The 13,593-nt window shown below is 41.2% G+C and overlaps 1 protein-coding gene across 3 annotated transcripts in view; it reads right to left on the minus strand.

Annotated features, from left to right (window-relative positions):
• The window catches only part of LOC117346482 (alpha-1,4-N-acetylglucosaminyltransferase-like), a 152,087-nt gene that overhangs the window by 73,796 nt on the left and 64,698 nt on the right, over positions 1-13,593 (minus strand). Inside the window, exon 1 of one of the 3 annotated variants that reach the window (XM_033916134.1) lies at positions 10,157-10,259. The exons of the other annotated variants lie outside the window; for them this stretch is intronic. The gene's annotated coding sequence lies outside the window, so the exon portion shown is untranslated. Of the gene's footprint in view, positions 1-10,156; positions 10,260-13,593 lie in introns of those variants that run through there. 3 annotated transcript variants of the gene reach the window in all.

Raw genomic sequence — 13,593 nt, forward strand, 5'->3', positions numbered from 1 at the left:
CTATGGATCAATATGTTATGTGGGATAGTGAAAATAATAAGGAAGCTCAACGGAAAGCTTTACAGTCTGGAGGGCTTTTTACCCCAGACCAGTTAGCCTCAGGAACACCAGTTAAAAGTTATGCAAGCATCAAACAGAAAGCTGAACTTATAAACAGGTTAGGGAGACCGCCTGATACTTGTCGTAGGCGCAGGAATTAGTTTAATAGAACCGAGAAATATTAAAATACAGAGTGGATATAGAGACTGCTTGTGTGTGTGAGAAGAGACTGCTTTTGTGTGTGAGAAAATAGGACTGTCTGCCAGTAAGAAGGTGTGTTTTTCTTGCTTGCCTGAGAGGTTTTTTTTTCTTGTGTGTATTACTGATAAGATGGGTCTACGGAGAAATTAGCTCTAGAGAGAGAATGGGGACTTTAACCTCTTATCTTTATAACCTCTTATATTTGTAAAGTTGAGACTTGGTTCAGAAATAACAACAATAAGTTATATTTTTGTAAATTAGTTGAAATACTGGTGAATAAGATGTCATAAATTGGAGTCACTGTTAAAATTCTAAATTCACTGACACTGTGACTAGAGTCATTTCTTCACAAACTGACCTTTGCACATCTTATCACGTTTGTCCACAGACTACAGCCCAGGTTCTTTTGTTTGCAACTCTTCAGTACTGATGACTCTGATGTCATCTAGGTTTGTCCAAAATTAGATATGCAGGATGTGTCCTTCCATAGCATTTAGCCACTCTGGGTAAGACAATCATTAACTGAATGGCAGGACTCACTCAGAGGTGAATTTAAACTTTTTGACAGGTAATCTCTATAAGATAGAACCTTCTAAGGTGATATTAATGTTTACATATTAATCAACTTGCAATCTAAGTTTATTACAGAAAAAAGTGGGTAAGTGATTACGTCAGTGAATGAATTGTGCCCTGATATGGAACCCCAGTTTGTTGCAATTAAGGTAAGCTATTTCTGAGTCATGTTATTACAAGAATTAATAGCCTCCTCATTGAGTGGCCACAAATTAAAAGTTGGATATTAATTGTACTTTGGTAATTTGATGGAAGAACAAATTACTGATTCATACAGAAAAATGCTGGCTTCTGGAACTCTCCAGTGTTTGTAATCAAGAAAAAATCAGGTAAATGGAGATTGCTGCATGATCTTAGGAAAATTAATCAGTGCATACAACCTATGGGTCCTTTACAGTGTGGCACTCCAAATCCTAACATAATTCCGATAAAAAGGGAGGTTTTGGTAATAGACCTTAAACATTGTTTTTTTACCATTCCTCTACATCCAGATTATAAAGCAAATATCTTAATAAGTAGCTCCGACAATTAAAACTGAATGGAGTTCTGAATTGACCACACATTTAAAACATTACGGGTTGTGCATTGCACCTGAAAAAGTTCAAAAGCTTATATTTATTTGGGTCACAAATTACTGCAATCATTTGCAGCTCCTATCATTATTACTTTAAAAAACTTAATTAAGGCAAACAATTTTTAGATTTGATCTATATAACACCAGACATTCAAAAGGTGATAGTGATTATTAACCAGCTATTATTAACTCAACAGGTTAATAGGATTCAAGATTCTTTATTAATCCTTCCACAGAAATGTCAATCTAGTGCGGTTTTAGGCCAGCTAACACCATATAATCGTTTACATATAGTGGAATGGATATATTTACCACAAACACCTCCTAAGAATATCAGTTCTCTTCAATACATGTATATTTCACTGATTTGTAAGGCACGAAATAGAGCATTAAACATTATGGGACTGGATTTGATATCTATCACCGTTCCCCTTTCATAAGAGCAATGGGAATTTCTTTTTAAATATAATGAGGAATTGCAAATTACATTAATAAATTACATTGGTCATATTTGTCCTCATTATCCTAAAAATAGACGCTTAATTCTAGTGGCAGAAAGCGTTTTGGATTTTCATTCTGCCCTAAGCTATAATTGACGCTTTCACTGTCTATACAGATGGCAGCAAGACATGTGGAGTCATGCACTAGACTCAAGAAAATGCTTCTCAGGTCTTATTCACTCCCCCGCAACAATCCGCTCAGCGCTCAGATGTAGCCACTGTTATTCTTGCGCTGCAAATCTTTTCCCTCTGTCCATTGAACCTGATCACTGACAGTCTGTACGTGCGTAATTTAGTTTATCAGCTTCCTGGTGCCTATGTCACACCGTCAATTGATGACAAATTACTATCCTTGTTTCTTGAATTACGCTCGTTATTGTCAACACGTAAACACTCTCTTAATGTGTTTCACATTCGTATCCATCAAAATCTTCCTGGAGTCATTTCTACAGGAGATAATATTGCAGATGCTGCACACTTTACCCCTTCCATAGATAGGCATGCATTCTTTCACCAAAATGCCAAAGCTCTGGTGAAAATGTTAAAAATTCCTTTAAATCAAGTTACAACACTAGTTCAATCCTGCTCTCATATGCTCACAGCTGCATTCTGCTGCTGAGTACGGTAAAAACCAGGAGATTTACAGTAAATTAAGTGTGGCAAATAGATGTCACGCAATATCCCCCTTTCTAGAAATGGAAATATCTGCACGTTACTATTGACACCTATTCTGGTTATCTTTGGGTAACATCACAAACAGGAGAAACAACGCATCAAGTAATTATTCATATGTTACAATGCATTGCTGTTTTGGGAAAGCCAAAAAACTTTAAAAAGCAGACAATGGCTCTGCATATTCTTCCAATGCTTTTTCTGAGTTTTGCTTACAGTGGGATATCCAGCTTATTCACGGTTTGCCTTAAGATTCTACAGGACAAGCCATTTTTAGCACAGCAAACTGTATATTAACATCTTCTTTATGATAACAGAAACCAGTAAAATATGCCGTTCCTAATTTGAGACAAGTTCAAATGTCTTTGTTCACTATTTTGTTCACTATTAACCATTTGAACTATCTTTCAGAGTACTGTCTCCTAATCCTGTCTGGCATGCACCTGCTTCCTTCATAACCTGGAGAAGGGGTTATGCCGCTGTTTCAACTCCTACAGGTTTGGTTTTGGTGCCAAGCAGAAACGTCTGGCCTGCATGAACAGAAACTACAGAAGAAAATCGAGCTGCCCCTACAGAAGAAAAGCAAGCAGCTGTAGACACCAGTGCAAGAACCACAGAAGACAATGTCGTGGAATCAATTCCTGCAGAACCTCATTCCTGAATTCGATTCCATCTTAAAGAAAAACAACAAAGTCCCATACCCACAGCCAGACGACCGGAAAAGAAAGGTTATTCTAAGACACATTAAAAGCTTCCATTCTCGGAAAAGAAAGCTTATTCTAAGACTGATCCTGTGACTTGGGCACACATTAAAAGCTTGAGTAACACAGCCATTTTCACCCTGGAAAAAGACTGATAATTTTCCCATTAAGTGTGCAACTGTTGTGCTTTTTCCTTTTTTTAAATTTAACAAACCTGTCCTATGGTTTATTACCTTTCTACCAAAAAATATACACCCACACCATGCAAGCTATTTATAGTAGCACTGCAGATCTTCAGAATCTAATAGGCCCATTATGTTATGATATTTTGTTCTGATATTTTATTATTGTTGTATTTTCTTTATTATTGTCTCATGCATTCTTCTCAGAAAAGAACTATTTGTTTATCCCATGTTTTTATGTAATGTAACACCTGTCACAGGTAATAGGCCTGTCCCACAGGTGGCAGTGATTTACATTTTTGATTATTTGCTGACACTTCACAAGTTCTTTTTACGAGTTACATTTAATTTGAGAACTTGGCCCTTGCACCACACTCTAAAAAGATAAAATCTGTCTTATGTATATTCATTGTTTGTATCACCTTCACATGAGTTAACTGTACCTATTATGCATATATTTGGGTTTTTTAAAGGTTTGCCTGGGCATTTCTTCTCCATCTTAATACATTTAATTCTAGGTTACTATGCCCGGCACTTCTGGGTATAGGGAAAGTAATCTTGAGGTTCTCTTATTTTAGGGACATTTAGGGATTTTTCGATATGCATCACATATCTACTAGGGAACACTAATTAATGCCAGACCCTACCGACTGGCTTAGGAAGTTATAGGGACTCACACTTTTGATTGTGTCGTTATATTTGAAATGTGCATATAATAACAAAAACACTACTACCAACATTAGATTTTGCAGCTTCCAGAGGCACTATTTGGAAATGATTAAGTTAGCACCAAGGGGAATAAGAAAGATTTCCCCACTAACCAATTTTATGACTGAAGCTGAAGTATCATGTACCAGGTTTACATCATGGGAAAAAGTAGTCAGAAAATTACCCTGGGATGCCATGACCATTTATTCCCCCATGGTAGCAGATCACAAAAATCTGTCATGTGCTAGGGTAAGAATTGTAGTTATGGAACTGTTCGCATTTTGTAAATATTTCATATATTAATACTCACCTTGTCCTGCCTGCAGGTTGGTTTTGAACCTGTGGCACGTGGACATGGAATTATATTCCTGCTAATTTAACACACACTACCCAATGCTGCTTAAGTAGATTAGTCCCAGCATTGGTACACAAACAGCAATTGATTAATCACAGGATTGCTAGAGCAAAACGCTCCGATAGCTATGCTTTAACTGATCAATGGGATAGTAATGTTAACTTACTCTCAAAAGCTGAAATGATCTCTTTGACAGTCTCTTTAGTTGGTGTACCTGGGTTAGCATTATTTAATCAGAAAACCTTATCACAATTAGCTTGTGCTTTAGCTAAGAACATCGATCATATCTTACACAGCACTTAGCTTTTTAAATCAAGAACACAATAACTCACCAAAGTGCTGGAATGCTTTATGGGCATGGCTTCCATTTGGCCGGTGGATCCAGGTTATTCTGCAATATCTCCTCTTTGACTTAGGTCTTTTGAGTGCCCTCTGTTGTTTTCTGCAATGCCTGTCTGCCTTGTTTAACTTGCCCATAAGTCCACTTTATGGTCGCTATCCAAATTCTCCCGAGCAGATTTGCCTCACCTCTTTCAGCCCTTAAATATAGTTAAGTAAGGGGAAATGTAGGGATGGAGATCTGTTAAGTTCTGATCCAGGGCATCAGAACACTGGCGGGGTCCGCACGCAGACGGTTCTGAGCGCAGGTCAGGTCAGCACACCGACCTAGGCCCTTGTGTGCGGATCGAGGCCTATGTGTGGATCCAGGCCTGGGTTTGGTTCTGAGGCCCTGTTTCTCATTTCCTCTCCCTCTCCCTCCTGCCACGTATACATTCTAAGCAAGGACAAGGGTTGCACCTTGAGCAGAAGGCTGAGGCATTCCCCCCTCCCTGACTCTTGCTATATATTAACCTGACATACATTTACCCTTTTTCTCTTATCTTGTTTAAGCATCCCTTATATGGGCAACAATCAGACTTTGCCTGAGCAAGGCTAATCAAGAGAGCTTAAGAAGCATGCATTATAACCTTTGGACTGTCACATGCCATAGTAAGATTTGAATCAAATCCACGCACAAATATTGAAATTATTATCAAGGTGCCAGAACATTCAATTTTGGCTATATTTATTTTGGCTATATTTATAAATAGTAAGATTTGAGACATATCAGAAAGGTACACATTGGGAATCGCTTTAGTGTAACTGTTATTATGTATTCATATGTCACGTGAGATAGTAACTTTATGACACACATGATATAGATAAACAATGGTTTAATCCTCACTGTAAATGCATTATGAAATTATAACCTTGTAGAGCATTAACTAAGTAATTAATAATGGAGATATGATTCTCAATAAAAAGAGGGTGAGACCACTCATTTGGGGCGTCTCCTCTCGACTCTAAGATTGCGTGTGTGTTTATTGTGGGGCATTCCTATAGTATACCATCTCTCTTTCCCTCCCACTCCACATACCTATGTCTAAGAATCATAGCATGATAATTCATGCATTGCTTTATCACTGGTATGATCAGCTCAGGTAAAGGTTTGTTTTTCTTGTCTTTTTAAAAATTTGATCTACAGTGCTTTTAATTTTAGTATATTAAAGCAAATGTCAGAAATCCAAACACAGGCTTTGCAGATTTGCAACAAAGCAGATATAAAATAAGAGAGCAGATCCCAACTAGATGTGTGATCAGAATTCATTATTTAAAACTTCCAAACTGTCCTTAAAAATACCTAAGGTCCTTAAAAGTACTTTGGGTACTTTTAAGGACACTTTTGAAGTTTTAAATAAAGAATTCTGATCACACATCTAGTTGGGATCTGCTCTCTTTTGGATAAAAGCAAATATCTACCTCTTTGGAAAATGTTAGTTTCTTAAGACTTAAAGACTAGACTTTTGTTATATATTTAGTATGGGGCTCATAATATTTTAAAAAAACTACGTACAAAACGTGGCCTAAGTTGGTACTTGGACGATCAAAAAGTACTGATAATCAAAACTGGTTTTAGACCAGCTTAGGCCTTTACCCTGCCTCTGTATGCCTAGAGCAAAAAGGAACATTTTTGAAGGAGTGGAAAGGGCGGGAGGTGGGCCGACCTAGATTTAGTCGTCCGGCAGTCTTAACCAAAAATGTTTGACAGGTTGCCAGACATAATTTATACATTTTTACTTAGACCAAGTCAAAACAGGCATAAGTTCTGAATCAGGCCGTTGAGCTGATCGCGGCTGCCTTGATCAGATCAGCAGCCCAGGCAACCCGTCCACCCCCGCACCGGTAATGATTGCAACCTAATCTCTCCTGCCGAATTTTAGGTTGGTCCATATGCCCAAGGTCCCGCCCATAGGAGGGTCATTAGGCAACTGACCCAATTCTGGTTGGCCCAGGTGCCTAGGGCCCCTCCTATAAGCAGGGCCTTTGGCACCTGGGCCAATCAGGCCCTAGGCCCCTCCCTGGTGCATCCCACAATGTACTGGGAAGGGGCAGGCCCACCATTCAGAGGAAGGCGAGAGGACCCATCCGTCCAGCAATTGATTAAGGTTAGTATGGGGGTTCCAGTGGAGTGGGGGGGTGGCAGGGGGAGCTCAGTCAGTGAGCGGCGGTGGGGGGTTCTTTCCAGCAGGAGGGCTTGGGCTCCCTCCTGCCGATGATCGCAGGGGTTCGGGGGTGGGTGTTCTTTCTGGCAGGAGGGCTTGGGCTCCATCCTGCTAATGATTGCAGGGGTTCGGGGAGGGGGGTGTTCTTCAGCAGGAGAGATTAGGCATCTCTCCTGCTGAGATCATTGCGGGAGGGGGGACGGTTCCAGGATTCTGTAACCAGTGTTATTTTTGACAGACGCCGGTTAGAGAATCCTGCTTTTAGGTGAAGGATTGGCTGCTCCTTCACCTAAAAGGTCTTGTTTTGGGTGTTTGGGACTTGGGCGATTTTTGGGTCGTGAATGTGTGGTAAGGATAGACGTAGTGGCAGTCTGGGTGATTACATTGCTGAATGTAGAGGTAGGCCATTCTCAAAAAAACCCCTCATTTTGGACTTTTTTTTTTGAGAATGGACATTTCCCTGCTGCCTACTTTCTGTGTCTAGGGACTTAGACCAAAAGGGGACTCAGACATTTCTTTTGATTATGCCCCTCTATGTGTATAGCATGGATAAATATCAATCTATAGGCCGGTAAGTTTGACATCGGTTCCGGGCAAGATGGTAGAAGCACTGATAAAGGACAGCATCTGTGAGCACATCGAAAAAAATGGGCTGATGAAAGCGAGCCAACATGGCTTCTGCAAGGGAAGATTGTGCCAAACAAATTTACTGCACTTCTTTGAGGGGGTAAACAGTCAGTTGGACAAAGGGGAACCCGTAGACATCATTTACCTCGACTTCAAAAAGGCCTTTGACAAGGTACCCCATGAGCAGCTACTTAGGAAGCTGTGGAACCACGGGGTGGAAGGGGACGTGCACAGATGGGTGAAACACTGGTTGGCAGGCAGAAGACAGAGGGTTGGAGTGAAGGGTCACTACTCAAGCTGGAGGAAAGTCACGAGCGGAGTTCCGCAGGGATCTGTACTCGGACCGCTGCTGTTCAATGTATTTATAAATGACCTGGAAACGGGGACGAAGGGTGAAGTTATCAAATTTGCGGATGACACTAAACTCTGTAGAAGGGTTAGAAATGCGGAAGAGTGTGAGGACCTACAAAGGGACCTAAACAAACTGGAGGAGTGGGTGAATAAATGGCAGATGGACTTCAATGTAGGGAAATGCAAGGCCATGCATATAGGGAGAAAGAACCCAATGTTCAGCTACCAAATGGGGGGATTAGTATTAGAGGGAAGTAACCTTGAAAGAGATTTGAGTGTACTGGTGGACACAATAATGAAGTCAACAGCACAATGTGCAGCAGCCACGAAGAAGGCAAACAGAATGTTGGGTATTATTAAGAAGAGTATTACGACCAGAACGAGAGAAGTCATTCTGCCGTTGTATCGGGCAATGGTGCGCCCGCACCTGGAGTACTGTGTTCAGTATTGGTCACTGTACCTTAAGAAGGATATGGCAATACTTGAGAGGGTCCAGAGGAGAGCGACACGAATGATTAAGGGCATGGAAAACCTTTCATACACTGAAAGATTGGAGAGATTGGGGCTCTTCTCCCTGGAAAAGCGGAGACTCAGAGGAGACATGATAGAGACCTACAAGATCATGAAGGGTATAGAGAGAGTAGAGAGGGACAGATTTTTCAAACTTTCAAAACATAAAAGAACAAGAGGGCATTCGGAAAAGTTGGAAGGAGACAGATTCAAAACGAATGCTAGGAAGTTTTTCTTTACCCAGCGTGTGGTGGACACCTGGAATGTGCTTCCAGAGGACGTAATAGGACAGAGTACGGTACTGGAGTTCAAGAAAGGATTGGACAATTTCCTGCTGGAAAAAGGGATAGAGGGGTATAGATAGAGGGCTACTGCACAGGTCCTGGACCTGTTGGGCCGCCGCGTGACTGGACTGCTGGGCACGATGGACCTGGGGTCTGACCCAGTAGAGGCATTGCTTATGTTCTTATGTTATGTTCTTATATGTACTCATTCAATGTATTAAGAGATCTTTTTATTAAGGTGCACTAATAATTAGCATGCACTTAATGCTAAGAAACCCATAGGTATAAAATGGGCTTCAGAGCATTTAGCGCATGGCCATTGTTACTGCATACTAAATCCATTAGGATTGCTAAGTTTGAAATATAAAAGAAGGGAGAATATCTGATGTGAAGCCCCATTTTGCCTACTTGCAATACTCACAGTTTTCTGGGTACAGTATTTTGTAAAATATGCATAAGGATATGTGGGAGGACATATGTAGATTACCACACATCCACTGAGAACAGCCATTTCAATAAGAAACATACAGAAATTGAATATTTAGGGGGATGGAGGAGTGCTTGATCCTGTTGCATGTCCTTTGTAGATGGGGGAGGAGGGTATTATTGGGGGGTGAATGTAGATGCTGTTATGTTCATAAACTGTTTTATGTTGGCATTCGATTTTGCGAGCAGTACGGATTGTGCTCTTTATGAGTTGTATGGTATGTTTAACTTGTTTGAAAAACCAATAAAAAAAAAAGAAACACATACAAAAAAGCATGGTATCAAGAACTACTACTACTACTTATCACTTATACAGTATAGTGCTGAAAGATGTACATAGCACTGTACATTTTGACATTTATAGATGGTCCCTGCTCAGAAGAGCTTACAATCTAACTTAGACAGATAGACATGACATATAGGGTTGGGGATGCAGAACCCAAGGTGAGAGGAGTTAGGAGTCAAAAGTACTCTTGAAGAGGTGGGCTTTTAACTAGGTTTTAAACACTGTCACAGATGGAGCTCACTATAGGGATTCGGGCAGCTTGTTCCAAGCATACGGTGCAGTAAGGCAGAAGGGACAGAGTCTAGAATTAATAGTTGAAGAGAAGGGCACAGATAGAAAGGACATAGCTATGCGGAGCTCATGGGGGGGGGGATACAGGGGGAGACAAACAAAGAGAGGTGGTTTTGCCCAGATAAGTGCCCATTTTGCAACTTACGTATAAAATGTCAACACTTACACATGCAAAAGTACCACGAGGCTTCTAAAATGACCCCCAATGCGTGCTTGATCTGAGGTTTTGTGTAAATTTGAAAATCTTTGCATACATTATAAAAATTGTCTTACCTGTTGGGTTTAAAGTCTTTTATGCAGTTTCATCCAAAGTCCTCTGTTCATCTGTTCACTCCACTCAAATACTAAAATTTGATTCAACTTTAGCATGTTCTCTACCTGTTTGCCCAGCTCCTATTACAAACGAGGCGTTCCCTTAAAAAAAAAAAAGTCATGTGCCCTAACAGGTTCTTTAAGGTTATGTCAATATTAGAAGCTCACTTATTTGTTAGGGCTTTCCATTAGACTGGAAGATTTTATTTTTATTAGATTTGTATGGTTAAATATTTGAGAAGGCATGGATTAAAACTGGAAAGTTTGACTACATACAGCAACAAATAATATAGACATCAAATATATCTACCCTACCTATAATTAGGGATTCTCATTTTCATTTTTAATCAATAATTTTTAATCAGTAAACACCAATACAACATCCTGATGCAACAAATAACTTTTTCCTGACACTTTCTCCCTGGATTCTTATATCCTTCGCTCAGTTTTTCTGTCTTCTAAGCTGATAACTTGAAAGTGATTTAAAAAAAAAATACTTCTTTCATCTAGCTAAAGCACTCCTTACCACTGGATTTTGTCCTTTCCCCGACTAGCAGATAGAGACAGACTGGTGCCTGCTAGAATCTTCCAATATTTCTCTACCTGCAGCAGATGGTGAGGTTGGACTAGTACTGTCGATAGACTATAGCTTGCGTAACTGGGTTGTGTGTTCCTGGGGTACAGACCATGATCCTTACCTGGCAACCTCCTGCTCTGAACTTTAGCAGGACTCACTGGCATTGGCCCTAGCTACCCTTCATTTCTGTAATCCTGGTGCCCTGCATGTAGCTTGGCTCGGGCGTCTGCTCTCTCAGATAACAGCTAGGACTGAAATGAAAGGTACCATTCCCCCAGGTGACTAAGTGCCATAGGAGCCAACTTTTCAAAATGATTGGGGGGTGCTCGACTCGCCACAAATTACCAAGTCCATATGCAAGAAATTAAGGCATGGTGGATTGTGAACACAACTGGCCAGGCTGTTTTTAAATGAAGAGCATAGCAGATGGTGCCATGTAGGGAAGACTTGTGGGTAAAATGAATGCTAGTGTTAGCACCTCAAAGTCCCACCCGTCTCTTTTACTCTTCAACCCCAGCTTATCACCACAGTTTACCATCCTGTTCCCATTTCATCTACCCCACACTCATACTTCCAGTCCACCTTGGTCTGTCTATATGCCCAGACAGTCTTCAATAGTCCCTCTTCCCTAACAAACCTGTGCACACCATACATTTTCTTTTCTCTTAGACCCAAAAACTTTTCTGCCAGTGGCACGCTAAAACCAGTGCCCTGACTGGAAGGAATCCAGAAGTGTGCTGACATTGACGCAATGACATCACGTGCATGTGTGCTGGCTGACTTCCTACAGGACCTAGAAGCAGTCAGCTGGTACTGCGCATCTCCTCTTTACCAGTGTCTCATCGGGGCACACCTGGATCTGCTGCGGCATGGCACACAGTTTGCAATACACTGTCTTAGACCATCTCTATTTCTTTAAGTCCCTCCTTAGCTCTTAATATTTTCTTCCTCCTCTCATCTTTTTCTCCTTGTGCTCCTCCTTCAAATCCACCATGCTTTAGTATGAAAGAAAGTGCTCTTTCTTATTTTACATCAATAAAACTTTTAGGTGTAACTATAGATAACACACTATCATTTTGACTCCGGGCAAGTCACTTATTCCTCCACTGCCCCAGGTACATTAGATAGATTATGAGCCCACCGGAACAGATAGGGAAAACGCTTGAAGTACCTGTACGTAAACTGCTTTGTACAAAAAGGAGGCATACAAATCCTAATCCACCTTATCATTTCGGTCTCATATTTCCAGGGTGATTTCTTCTTCTTTTATACATTACGTCAACTTCGATCAGTTCATTCCTTTCTCAATCATAACAGTTTTACATTCACTAGTTCTCTCAAAATTTGATTACTGCAACGCCAACCTAATAGGTCTTCTGCACTATCAGCTTCAAAAGCTTCAACTTGTCCAAACAACTGCAATTCATTTAGTATATACCATAAATACTCAAATATAAACTGAGATTTTTGGGCCATTAAAATAGCCCCAAAAATAGGGATCTCGGTTTATATTCGGGTCAGCGCCTACCCGTCCCACTCATGGACCTTTTGCAGGCCTCCACTAGGCCTGTCGTAAGACTTGGTGGTCCAGTGGTTGTAGAATGGAGGAATTGTTTGGATAAGATGTCAATAATTCAGCCACGGGTATACTTGTAACCATTAGCATTGCTTTGGACACCTGTTTTTGGCTCTGCTCATTTCAAACACACTATGTGTGTATTTACTCATGACAGATAAAGTTGGTTTAATTGAACAGAGCCGTTATAGAACTTCTCTTCAAGTGTTCTCACCCCATGACTGCTCTCCCTTACTCGTGACCATTAGCATTGCTTTGGACACCTGTTTTTAGCTCTGCTCGTTTCAAACATTTACCTGCGCTTAATGCACTATTCATGCGATAGAGAAATCATCCTTCGAGATTCTTGACAAAGATATTGATTCCGAAACACTGTCAGTGTCGAGTCTTCGCATTGCTACTACCAATAAAGTGTACTTTGAACTGTATACCCATGGCTGAATTATTGACATCGTATGATAAGATTCTTATCCTCACAACTCCTCCGTTGTGCCGTGCTTCTGTCTTCGTTGAGGCCTTTTTGGGCTTTCTCTTCAAAGGTCCATGGATGGGCCAGGACAGAAGGGATCCCTCCCATCTCCTGTCCCAGATGACTAACAATTCTCACCTCCCTCCCACCTCCCCAATTGTAAAAATGGTACCTTTTAAAATTCCTGTTTGTCCAGCGGTGAATTGGGGCAAAAACAATCTTTCCACTTTCCTACCATGTATAGAGCTGCTATCTCAATGGCTGCCGAAAGTTCTCACGGCAACCTCGCAAGTTCCCATGATGTCATGGTTGCTGCAAGAACTCGTGCCAGGCATTCAGATAGTGGCTTTGCATGGGGTAGGAGTGTAGGAAGATCGCTCCTGCCGCGGTTCACCTCTGGACCATCAGGGATTTTAAAAGGTATAATTTTTACAATCGGGGAGGCAGGAGGGAGGTGAGAATTGTATGCGTCAGTCGGTACATGAGACCAGAGGAATCCCTCCTGTCTTGGCCCACTGCTGGACTAGGGTTACTAGATTTTACTTTAGTAAAATCCAAAGCCCTAGATCTGCCAACAGGCCCACCCAGTTCCACCCATCCCCGCTCCATTATGCCCTAGTCCCTTCCAATCCTAACCCGAATCCCACCCTATCCCCGCCCAAGTACCCCACCCCGCTCTCGTCAGGCAGGAGGGCATCCGCACATGCGATTTCAAGGAAGCTTTTCAAAATCCAGACAAAGTGCTGGATTTTGAAAAGCGGTCCAGACCCCTGGAC

Source organism: Geotrypetes seraphini, chromosome 1 (assembly GCF_902459505.1).
Source record: "Geotrypetes seraphini chromosome 1, aGeoSer1.1, whole genome shotgun sequence".
Classification (NCBI taxonomy): Eukaryota; Metazoa; Chordata; class Amphibia; order Gymnophiona; family Dermophiidae; genus Geotrypetes; species Geotrypetes seraphini.